The following is a 13151-nucleotide window of genomic DNA, read 5'->3' as shown; positions in this document are numbered from 1 at the left end:
TTGACGGAACGCCCGTTAAAGACTCCTCAAATACCCTGAAACGATTCCTTAAAACGTCCGTGAAGCCCTGCCCTTAGAACCCCCCTTTTTTTGGGTACTCTGGGAACCTCCTTTGCCCCATCTCTAATGCCCAAGAGCAAGACCTGTTCTCGCGAATTAGATTCCCTCAATTAAGTCCAAACTTAATTTAAGCATAAATTTTCCTCTTTTTATCCTTTTTTTGATTTAAGTATGCAGACTTAGACTTGTGTATAAAAAGAAGTTGCAGTGTACCAAACGAATTGCTGGCAAAATAAAAAAAATGATTGCGAGACTACAAAAAAGATTGGCAAAAAAAAGGAAAAGGAATTGCCGAAAAAGTTTTGGAAGTAATCACCGACCGCGCAAATTTAATCGCAATCCTTTATAAATATGCGCAATGACTTGAGTAGGTTTGGTGTCTTCTACAGTAAGTTTGTAATTTGTCTCAAAAATTGTGCGCAGATGGCACTTAAACGATTTGACACAATCGCGCACATCTACCTATTTACCATTGCGTTTAAATTTACGGTCTACCTAGCTCTTCCCGCCTTGCAGTATATTATTATTTACGAATTCTAAGAAATTTAGGGCCTCTGAAACTGACCTCTGAAATGTGGAAGCCTCTGAAACTGGCGCCCTTAACCTTCTTCGTGCATTAGCTTGCGCGCACCTCGCTGACTTAGTGTACGTTTAGGGGTCATAATGACCCTAATGCACGAAGAGGGTTAAGACACCCCCTAAGAAAAAAATCCCAGATATACCAAAGGTTTTAGGGGAGTTCACAGGCCTTCAAGTGCTTTTCGTGGAGAGGGGGGGGGGGTTAAGATAAGGTTTTGGAGGCGTTCAAGACGTTTCAGGGGACTTTCCTCGTTTTCAGACAAACTTCAGGGAGAATCAGAGAGGTATCAAGGGAATTTCAGAGGTGTTTCATGGCGTTTTAACCCTTTGGAAGCCCGATAATTTCGCCACTGCTGTCGCATCCTCATATTGAACCCTACGGCTCCAAAGAGTTAAAACGTTTCAGGAAGTTCTGGGTGTTTCAGGGAAGTCACCGACGGGATTCAAGTGCACGAGGAGAGGGGTTCAGAGAGGTTTCAGAGGCGATTTAAGAAGACGTTCAAAGCGTTCCAGCAAGTTTCACAGGGGTTTAGGAGTTTTAGAGGACTTCATAAGGTTTCAGGTGAGCTGCAGGGGACTTCCAGGTAGTTTCAGAGGGTTTCAATAGAACTTAAAGATAGTTTAGGCTGAATTCGCCAGTGAATTCCATAATTTTTACTCAAGAGAGTTCTTGAAGGCCATCAATGCGTTTCTAAACACCATACCTAAGGCGAAACTGGAAGCATTTCCTCATTTTTTGATTTGGAATTTTTTATTAAATAACGAAGCAATATTTTCAAATTTAGATTTCGCACACATGTAGAGTATGGATCAAGGTATCTTCTGAATTTTCAAAAACAATTTTTTGGTGAAATTTTGTTCAAAAATGGTTTCTGCAAAAACGAAAAACATTTTCCACCACAAAAAAAAAATCAGAAGATACCTTGATCCATACTCTACATGTGTACGAAAACCGATTTTGAAAATATTGCTTCGTTATTTAATAAAAAATCAAAAATCAAAAAGTGAAGAAATGCTTCCAGTTTCGCCTTAATAAGTTGTTGTTACCTGAGGCTATATGAGTATGAACCCCAATCATAAAGCTTCTACAGACAATGAGCTACATTTAACGTTTGGCAATTATGAATCGATGTTGGCAACATCGATGTTTTTTGTTGCGATTGATCGATTTTGAAGCCCCACGAAATCGACTGATTCCACCAAATAAAGGTATACCTGCATATCTCAGGTTTTTTGGGGAACCAAGGAAGTCCCTTCCAGGGTTCTAGCGCATTCTTCTCAGGGTTCTAGGTCAGTCCATCTCTGGATTACATTTTTTTAGAATCCCACTCAGGATTCTAGTTGAATTTCCCTTAATAATGTAGAAGATCACCTCTTAGTGGCCTGCTCAGAGTTCTGGGGCAGTCTGATTCATGAATCTAATGGGATGTTTTTCAATACTGTAGGAGAATTTCACTCAGGGTGAAGCAATCTATCACAGGGTTCAAGGAGAATCCATCTCGGTAATCTGAGGAAATTCCCCTGGATTCTGGAAGACTTCCTCTTAAACTCTGAGAGAATCCATCTCAGAAAACTGAAGTGATCTCTCCCGGCTTCTTGGGAAATCCTCAATAGAATTCAGGGAGAATTCCCTGGAAGAGTTGTTCTTCTTTTCTGGGATAAGGTCTCTCAGGATGATGGTGTTTTAGTTTTCAGCATTTTGAAGGAATCTCTCATAGAATTTTAGAGGAACCCTCAGAATTAAGGAAGAGGCCCTTCAAAAATCCTGAATGAATTTTACTCAACAGTATTTTAAAGGAATACGTATCAGAATTCCATGGAATATCTAAATTCATTTCATGATTTTAGGGTATTCCCTACCAGGGTTCCCTACCAAGGGTGAAATCCCTTTCAGGATTCTAAGAAATTTCTGGATGATCTGGGTTGATTCTTCTAAGGATTCTGAAAAACCCTCACATAGGATCCTACTCAGAATTCTGAGGAAATCTTTCTCAGCATTCTCAAGAACTCCTCTCAGACTTCTTGGAGAATCATATTCAGCATTCACAGAAATGTGCAGAAATTTCTCTTAGAATTCTGGGGAAATATTTCTTAGGATTCTGGAGGAATCCCACACAGGATTCTGCGTAAGACCTTTCCCAAGATTCTCTGGAAATTGGGCTTTCTGAAGAAATTCCTGTCAGGATTCTGAGACCATGATTATGGAGAAATCCTTGGGATTCTTGGGCTAAACATTTCAAGATTCTAGAACACCTTCTTTCAGAATTATTAATTATTGAAGAATCTCTCACGAGATTATGAGCAGAATTTTCTAGAGAAATTTGGATTTTGAAGAATCCTTCGCATAGATTTTGTGATTCCTCTTAGGGTTTGAAAGAAATCCTTCTCATCATTGTATGAAAATCTCAGTAGATTTCTGTTTTCTTTATTCTGGAGCAGTTGCTCGCAGAAATAACTTTAAGGATTCTGGGAGAGTCCCTCTTAGTAATCAGGGAAAATTCCTGACAAGACTATGGGAAGACTTTCTCGAGGTTCTGGTGTTATTATTTAAAAAAATCTAGAGGAATCACTCTCAGAGTTCTGGGACAACTCCTTTCAGGAGTTCAGTGGAGTCCTTTCAAAGATTCGGGGGAAGATTTTTCAGGAATCTGCATTTTCATCTGAATTCCAGGGAGAATCCTTATCAGATTTTCGGAAAATATCCCGTTTAAGTTAATAGATATATTTCTCTCAAGAATCTGGAAGAACCCCACTTATGTTCCCTCTCATGATTCTGAGGAAATTACTCGTAGAATTCTGCGGAACACCTTTCGGGATTCTGGCAGAATTATTCACAGCATTCTAAAAGATTCCACCCAGGAATGTAGGGGAATTCTGGAGGAATACTCAAAGAATTCTAGAGGAATTCTTCTCAGGATTCTGGGGGAATCCTATCTCCTAGAGTTATATGAGAGTATATCTCAGGTTTCTGTGGCAGTCCCACCAGGTATTTTGAGGGAACCTTTCTCAAGATTCTGGAGTAATCCTTCTTAGAGTTCTAAGCTACGCTTTTCAAGACTCTGGGTAAAATCTTTTAAGTTTCTTGGGAAATTCATCTTCGAATTCCAAAAATCTTTTGTGTGAGAATCTCTCTCAGTATGCTACATGAATTTATCTCAATAATGTGGGAGAACCGCGCTTGGAATTCCTCTCAAGATTCTGGGAAAATTCATCTTAGGATTCTGAGATAATCGTATTCAGGATTCTGGGATAACCCCTCCTAGGATTCTGGAAAATTTTGGGAGTATCCCAAGGGATTCTGGGAGAATTCCTCTCGAGACTCTGAGACAATCCGTCTCATAGATATGGAGTAATGTTACGGGGATTTTCGGCTTCCAACATTCGCGTAATCATAAACGGATTAATGCTCTACACCTAACGGTACATGTATTGAGCCTTTTTCGAAGGAACTACAAATGGACAATTCAGTACAACATTTAAAAACATAGTTTACAAAATCTTACAGATAATCACTCCGTGCAATTGTATGTTAAAATGTATTGAACATAGTCGCACGCCATAGAGCATAAATCCGTTTATGATTACGCGAAGACTGGAAGCCGAAAATCTGTTACCACAATCACAATGGATCCCCAGATATGGAGTAATCTCTCTCAAGATTCTAGGAAAATCCTCAAAAGAATTCAAAGAGAATTCCTACCAAGATACCGGAAGAGTCTTGAGTTCCTTTCTTGGTAAGGAGGGACATCTGGTATGATCATTTTCAACATTCTTAAAAAATCTTTCATAATTCTAAAGGAACTCTTTTCTGAATTCAGGAGAAGTCTCTTTAAAGATTCTGGGGCAGTTTCTCTCATAGTTTCATATTATTTTATAACATCGAACCGATGTGATTATTTTATAACACCGATTCAAAGCATTCAATTAAATCGGTGAATCGATTCTGCTGATCAGATTCGAATCGATTCACATAAATCGATGTCTCGGATACCCATAGAAAGTACCTAATTGAACTCATGGTGAGATTAAACAGACACCGGACAAACACCGATTTTCATACAAAATGACCAAGTATGAGATGCTGTAACTTTGGTTCGCTTTGATGGGTTAAGTTTGGTTTTTTACACATGACCACAAATATGCAGAATTTTACGTATTTGCGTTCAAAATATTTTTGTTCACAGGTCTGGGCGGTGGCAAGGCGTTCAAAATGTGCAAAAGTGATCGGACAGCGCTGGGTGGTGGCATCACGATGGTTGCCATCGAATCTACTGAGAAAAGTGATTTCAGAAGCGCTTTCTGCTTCGTGATGACGAAGGCAAGCCACTATGTGGGTCGTATTTAGCATCCCATAACTAGGCACAGCCGTTGTTAGACTAGTACGTTATCTGTGTACCAAAACACATCAACTCACCAAACTCATCGGAAATACGTGGTGTTGAGAAGTTATGAGTCATCATGAAGGTTGAAGTTCACAATACAACCTTAGGTATTCGAAATCGGATAGGAGATAATAATGCTATGGAAACGGCTGAGCAGTCTCGATAAAATTAAACTATATTATTTGATTTTGCTCAACGTTTTGACCACTTTTTTTGGTCTTCTTCTGGGAATTAATCGATGCTATCGATCTTCTACAAATTTTTAGCATAAAACTGGGTCTGATCAATAACTTTGTACATCAAAGTGGTGAATTAGTGATTTAGTAGCTAATTTCTTATTTCTCGTCACTAATTCTTCCTTTTGTTCTAGGTAATAATGTTTGAGTAAAATAAAACAGGAAGTAAAACAGTGCCTAGAATATAATTTGATGTTGTTTTCTAGAATATTTAATTTCTTCAGTAAGGTACACCGGGGCAAGTTGAAACGGGTGGGGTAAGATGGAACAGCGCGTTAACATGGTGTTTTCTAATGATGGTAAAAAATTTCATTGCTATTACACACAACTTTTCATTAAAACAATCTTTTAGCGAAGGATAAATGGTCGGGGTTCTGCTAAACAGAACCAAAGACCATTTTTTGAAAAATTGAGTTTTCTTTACCATTGGATGAAGAAATTGATGATCTTCCTTCCATGTAAAAATGCAGTAATTCTGACAGCTCTTCGTGGAATAAATTCTAAATTTCTGTTTGGCAGAACATACAAAAAATAAAAATGCATCCAACCAGAGTGAACTGTAAACCATGCCATAGAATCAGCGAAATGTTTTAGTGTTGGTCCAGATGAAGAACATTTCAAGTTATGCTCATCGCCGTCAAATTTCTAACTTCCAACTGACTCATAGTAACAATCTGTGGGAGAATTGAACACGTTATTAGAAATACGGATGTTGGAGCATACAATTATGTTTCGATGGTGCTGATCGCCATTTTTCCAAATCACATTCAGCCAGACCGAACCAAATCCATTGCATTTTAGAATTTATTTATTCTCAACAATACAAAAATCAACTGGTTTTAAATACCTGCGTTATGTCGACACACCTCATACTAATAATTTAACACAGAAGCCGTCATTGAACAACAAGGCTAATAAGAATAATAAAGCTTGAAAAAAAAATCAAACATTTGGTTCGCTTTGGCTGATCGAAAAATGGCGTTTTCACGAAAACCATGCTAGAGAAGAATGTTTAGAACTTGATTAAGACTTAACGACTGACCTTCAGCTAAGTAAAATGACCTAGAGGTAACGTGTTTTGTTATCACTCAAAGGACCCAAGTTCGAATCTTTTTATTATTTTCGATTTTTTTTGTCTTAGTTCACTTTGGCAGATCATTTTCATGGTTTTCTTCGATCAGTATAGATTTGAAGTACACAAATTGCTCCATTTTCACATCTCAGGACCTCAGGACATGCAAGGACATCATTTTACATAATCACTCTTGCTCTATACCGCCTATAAAAAAACATAGGTGGGAAGGGCTGAGCTGGGAGGGCTTCCGCCATTCACATTTTTTTAAACTATTTTGAAACCTCCATGCTACCATAATATTCGCGTCCTCTCTGATTCATTTAAAGAATTGTGAGTGATATCGATAGACGATGAAAAATCGAGTTTTTTTTTCACAATCCGAGTGGTTTTCTATGAAACAAAGAAACACAGTCAGTCACACTGAACTATAAACCATATTCCAATGTTTTTGTTCAGCCAGAGTGAACTGAGTGCGAAATACTGAAAAATTAAATGTAATTATATCAATGATTTCAAATAATTTACATGTATTCTTCATCTCTGATGATTAATAAAGGCTTGTAAGTAACGTGTGTCTGGAAAAGTTTCAAATAATCTTAGCTGTTGTTTATTTTTGAGTGCTTGAACTTTAAGCTTAATTATCTCGGAATAAAGTTTTTGGCGCTTAGTTCGGTTTAGCAGAACCCCGGCCAATTTCCAAATTGTATTGAAATCTTTTTCGAAACTTCGCGTTTTGTCTTGCCCCACCCTTTTCAATTTGCCTCGATGTACCTTACATTATTAGCTCATAAGATTTTGTTAGATCTTCTTCTTTGTGTTACGTCCCTACTGGAACAAAGCCTGCCTCTCAGCTTGTTCTAGGAGCATTTCCATAGTTATTAACTGAGAGCTTCCTCGGATGATGACCATTTTGCATGTGTATATCGTATGATAGGCACGAAAATGCTCTATGCCCAAGAATGTCAAGGAAATTTTCTTTACGAAAAGTTGCTGGACCGACTGAGAGTATTACGTCAGCAATGTTATGCTAGCTGAATACTAAAAATAGTAAGCAATGCATACATATACAGACGAACAGAGGTAGGACTGGTGAAATTCGAAAAGAATCCAAAAAAATACCATATAGATCTCTTCTTATTGTATACGCTGAATCAGCTGCATTTTTTTTAACGCTCCGTAGTTTTCAAGCTCACACACTCAATCCTGAATTGCCTGTTCGGTACTTTTTTGACGAAAATAGAACAGCAGAACTTTTTCGGTAGCTACGGTAATCGATTTTACTGAGGCTCAGTACACCAACTGTCAACAACGGGTGCAAAAGGTAAACAATCCGTTATTGCTGTATTCAGCTGTTCTATTTTCGTCAAAAATTTACCGAACACGGTATTCAAAATTAAGTGTGTCTGTTAACCATAAAACCACGAGTTCTGATAATGATACGCCAATCGATCGTGAATCGTCCATCACTGCAGCAGTGAATTGCCCTTCCACTCGGCCCGCCCTTCCATATCGGTACACTATTGACGACTGACTCATCTGACTGACCGGCTAAGCGCAACCCCCAGGTAAATATATTGATGTCCGATGAACCGACCGACCGATCGACCGATCAACGTGCGAAATGGAATAGAATCATTAACATTGAACATGCCCAGTTACAACTGTAGCGTGACTATCCGGCGGCGGCGCGGCCAGACGTAGACGTAGGCCTGAAAGCGACCAGCCAACGAACGAAGAAAACCGATTTCCAACCGCAGAGTAAAGTGTTATAAATGATCGAATGGCGATGATTATACGGTTTGGTACGAAATTGATTGAATCGAAACGTGTACAAATACTATTACCGGCCCTAATCATCCTCCGAAACGGGACAGTCGGTGCCCCGGAGAATCGAAAACGGGACGCGATTAGTGGTCTCATCATTCTCCGACATTGAAAGTCGCGCGGATAAATGGGCAGCGGATCATCGGTATTTGACCGTTTACGAGATGATTGAGGCATTAACCTTGGTGGGAAAATGCTTCGTCTCCGTTACAAAGTGTCCTCTGCCGAGCGCAAAAACGGGTCGACGTCTCGAACGGTGTCATCTTTTTTCCCACCTTTTTTCAGGTGATATGTAGGCCGATTCGGAGTTTCGTTTTTTTTTTCGAGCAGGTATTCAAATGGGCATTCCCACGGTTAATCATTTTGGGACCGTGAAAAAGAAAGCCTTTTACTCGGAACACTCATCGGCATTCTGAACAGATCTTATTGATCACCGTGGCGTGTGGGATAGAGAGGCAAACGAAGAGGATAATAGGTACCTGTTCTGCTGCCGTTGCCAAATTTCCACTGAATGATGATCGGTGTCGGAGCTCGGAGGGATGCTGTGGTGTGAGATCGAACCAGTCGAAACACAGTTGGACTCGCATGAAGCCATTCGAAGAATCATCAGCTGAATAGCTATTGTTCGAATGCACTTGAAAGCGCATCCACAAGGTTCGTGACAATTGAAACCTTTTGGGAGGTATCGCCTTTTTGTATCTGAAGAAAATGTTTCTCTGTAATTCCTTCAGAAATTTCTTCGAGATCTCTCAAGGAGTTCTTTCTGGGAATGTATTTCAACTCCTCCAGGAATTTAATCAGGGATTCATCCAGAATATTCTCGGAATTCCTTGATAGATTCCTCCTGGAATTTTTAGAAGGATTTTCTCTTGAAGCTCCTTGAATCCTCCTGGAATTCCTTGAAGAATTTCTACTGGAATGCTTTGAGGGATTTCTCCAGAAATTCCTCAAGTGATTTGCACAGATTTATTTCTGAGATTTCTGCAGGAAACTGTTCCAGAATTTCTCATCCAATTTCTTCTGGAACTCCCTAAGGAATTTCTTCAGAAACTCCTTCAGCCATTCCTCCAGAATTCATTCTGGAGGAATGCGTGAATTCTTTAGGGATTCTGAAGGGATTCGTCAAGGAATTCCATCCTGAATTCTCCCAGGAGTATCTTCAGGGATTTTTCCTGGATTTCTTTGGGAGATTCCTCCTTCAAGGATTCCTCCAGGAACACCCTTACAGATTTGTTCTAAAATTCCCTCAGGGATTTCCCAGGAACTCTTTTCTGGATTTCAATAGAATCTCCTTGAGGGATTCTTGTGAGAACTCGTTCAGGGATTGCTTTAGGAATTCCTTGAAGATTTTTTCTTGGAATTGTATCAGTATTTTTTCTTACAGTAATTAATTCTTACAGGTATTTTGCCTGAAGTTCCTTAAACATTTTTTTACATTTGATTTTTTTGAGAAGTTCTTCCCGGAACTTCTTCAGGGCAATTTCTCTAGCGATTCATTCAGAAATTACTTCAGACATTCATTTAAATTTCTCTTGAAGTCCATTCGGGAATGCCTCTAAAAGATTTTCTTGAATTTCTCCAGGAATGTCTTAAGGTATTTATCCAGGTTTCTTCAAGATTTTTTTTCACTGATTTCTCCAGAAACAGAGATTACTTCGAGAATTTTTTTAAAATTCCGGTATTACTCCTAGAATTTTATCAGAGATTTCTCCAGGAGTGCCAAGAATTCCTGTAAATTACATTAAAGGATCCTCTGAGAATTTCATCAGCGATTACGTCAGCAGGGATTTCTACAGGAATTTCTCCAAGAATTCCTTCAGAGATTGCTTCAACAACGTCTTCAGGTATTTCTCCCAAAACTCTGTACGGTTTTTTTCTGGAGTTCATCGAAGGATTTCTTTATAAATTCCACCAGGAACTTCTTCGAGGATTTCTGCAGGAATTCTTTCAGCAATTTGTGGATATTTTTCCAGGAATTTCTTCAGGAATTTTCCTGGAATTTTTCAAGAGATTTCTCCTGCAATTGTTGATGATTTTTTCTGGAAGTTATTCAGGTAGTTTTTCTTCAATTCTTTCAATGATCTCCAGGATCACCTTCGTGGAACTCTATAGGAGCTCCTCCAGAAACTTTTTGTGAGATTCCTCTTCTGTTGAGAAGTTTTTTAAGTAATTCTTTCAGAAATTTCTCCTGTAATTCTTTGAGGAATTTCGCCTGGAGTTTCTTGAGGATATTTTTTTCTGGAATTTCTCAAGAGACCCCTTCACGAACTCCTTCAGGGATGTCTTTAAAAGTTTCTTCAAGGATTCACCAGGAAGTCAGAGATTTTTCCAGGGTTTTTTTTTTAAATTTCTTCTTGGTATCGGTTTTAGATTTTTTTTCTGAGATTCCTTGAGAGATTGTTTCTGAACTTGCTGGAGAATTTTCTACTGTATTTGCTGGAGATCCTTTTCCAAGAACTGCTTCAGGGATTTCACCAGCAACTCCTTCGGGGATTTCTTCAAAGATTCTTTCAGAAATTCTTTGGAAATTCCTGCTGGAATTTCTTTATGGATTATTCCTAAAATTGCTGGGGAGATTTCTCCAGAAATTCACACAAAGATTCTTCAAGCAACTTCTCTAGGGATTTCTCTTTGAATTCCTCCCAGAACTTTTCCAGGAATTGCTTTTGGGATTTCTTCAGAAACTCCGTCAGGGATTTCCCCAAAAAAAACCAGAGATTTCTACAAGAAATCCTTCATGGATTTACCCAGAAATTTCTACGAAAACTGCAGCAATTACTCTTCAGAGATTCCTCCAGAAACTTTCTCTGGGATTTCTCCAGAAATTCGTTGAGGGTCTAGAAATACATTCAGGAATTCCTACTGTAATTCTTTGAGTGTTTTCTTCCGAAGTTTTATGAACGAATTATGCTGTAATATCTTGGGAGATTTATCTAGGAATTGCTTCAGGGATTTTCCAGGATTTCCATTGATTTATTCAGGAAGCTTTTCATAGATTTCCCCAGAGATTTCTCCATGAGTTTCTCATTGAAATCTTTCAGGAATTTCTTCAAGAATCTCTCTAGAAGATCCGTTAAGAGTTTCTGTTGGAGTTCATTCAAGGATTCCTCTAGATTTTTTTCAGGGATTCCTCCTTGAATACCTTCAGAGATTTTCCCTGCTAATCCTTCAAGGAATTCTCTTATCTCCCCTAGCAACACACAAGCTATAGTACTAGTACGCAAGTTTTGGTTGTATAGAAGCTAATTTGATGTAATTTTAGCGTAATGTTTGAATTTTTCCTTGAAATCTCTCACGGATTTCTTCAGAAATCCCTCAAGAAAATCCGTTAGGAGTTTCTGTTGGAGTTCATTCAAGACTTCTTCAGGGATAACATGAATATATTCATAGATTTTCGCTGGTGTTCTTTGAGGAATTTTTACTGGAATTGATGGGGAGATTTTTCCAGGAACTCCCTCAGGGACTCCTCTGGCAGCTCCTTCAGGGAATTCTTCAGTAATTCTTCCATAAGTTCCTTCACGCTAACGCCGCTCAGCATTAAAGTGCATAATTTCCAGACTACACCAAAAATGTGTAACCCTTGCACATTTACAAAATCAGCTCCTCTGTCCGCAAAATCGTTAAATTTGCAAAAGATTTTGTACGGCTAGATTTACTAATGAACTTGGAAGATAAAAAAAATATCGACATTTCGCATCTAGACGAGTGTACGAGCTGTTTTTGAGAATGTGTAACTGTTACACATTGTTGTGTGGTCTGGAAATTATGCACTTATGAGTAATTTATTTAGTGATTCCTCTAGGAGTACCATCAGGGGTTCCTCCAGGAGTTTCTTCTGTGATTCTTCCAGGAGTTTCTTATGTTGTTTCTTCTGAAGTTTCTTCAGTGATTCCTCAAGAAGTTTCTTCAGTGATTCCTCAAGAAGTTTTCCAGTGATTCCCTCAGGAATTCCTTCAGGGATTCTGCCAAAAGTTCCTCCAGGAGCATTTTTCAGGAATTCTCGCAGGAGTCCTTTCAGGGATTCCTTCAGCTTCTTCGAGATTTATTACGAGACATACTTCGGGATTTCACTAAGTTAGCCCAGTTTGCCTGCAGCACTCGGCATATGAACGATCCATCATATTTGCCTAGAAACATACTCCGACGCCTTTCGAACCACATATCCGTATAAACAGAATTTTCTGCACAACATCATCGTACAGCTTCCTCTATCGTAAATTGAATTGGTTCCGAATTTTCCGGAGCATGTGTCAATACCTGTCCACGAGTTAAGTTACATTACAGGAACTTTCTTGGGCATAGAGCATGTCACGTCACAACATATACACATGCAGAATGGTCATTTGCAAAGAACGCTCTCAGTGAATAACTGTGGAAGTGCTCACAGAACATAAGCAGAGAAGCAGGCTTTGTTGTAGTTGAGACGTTACGTCGACAAGAAAATCAAGTCTTTAGGAATTAGTTTTCAACGATCAAGATATTCCGTACTACGGAAAACGATAACCTGAACAATGTTGACATTAATTTGGCTCTCCTACCACCGGAAGGAAGATAAGGTAGTGTTTTACTAACGATGATGTGAAGGTGCGTTATGAGCACTGGTGTGTATCAGAAATGCAACCGGGTAGCATACTTCTACTACTCACCGACTTATTACTCACTGGTGGGGATAGTCAAATCGGAAATCTGTATTAACGAGATTTTTAGTCCTAGGCTAGTTCATCTCGAGACCCACGCTTTACTTCCCTTCCGAAGGAAGAACTCACATTTTGCGAGTTTGTCGGGAGTGGGATTCGATCCCAGGTCCTCGGCGTGATAGTCAAGTGTTCTAACCATCACACCAGGTTCGCTCCACCGACTCCAAGTTCTTGACATTTAGAATAAGGCTTGATTTTCTGGAAATTCACCATCAAGCGATAAAATCAATCGAAATTAGAAATATCAAATCATGTTTACAGATTCTTGAATATCCTCCGAATTTTCAGGTAATCCTAA

Source organism: Aedes albopictus, chromosome 2 (genome assembly GCF_035046485.1).
Source record: "Aedes albopictus strain Foshan chromosome 2, AalbF5, whole genome shotgun sequence".
Lineage (NCBI taxonomy): Eukaryota > Metazoa > Arthropoda > Insecta > Diptera > Culicidae > Aedes > Aedes albopictus.
The sequence above is the reverse complement of the archived record's forward strand: the minus strand, read 5'-3'. Positions refer to the sequence as shown.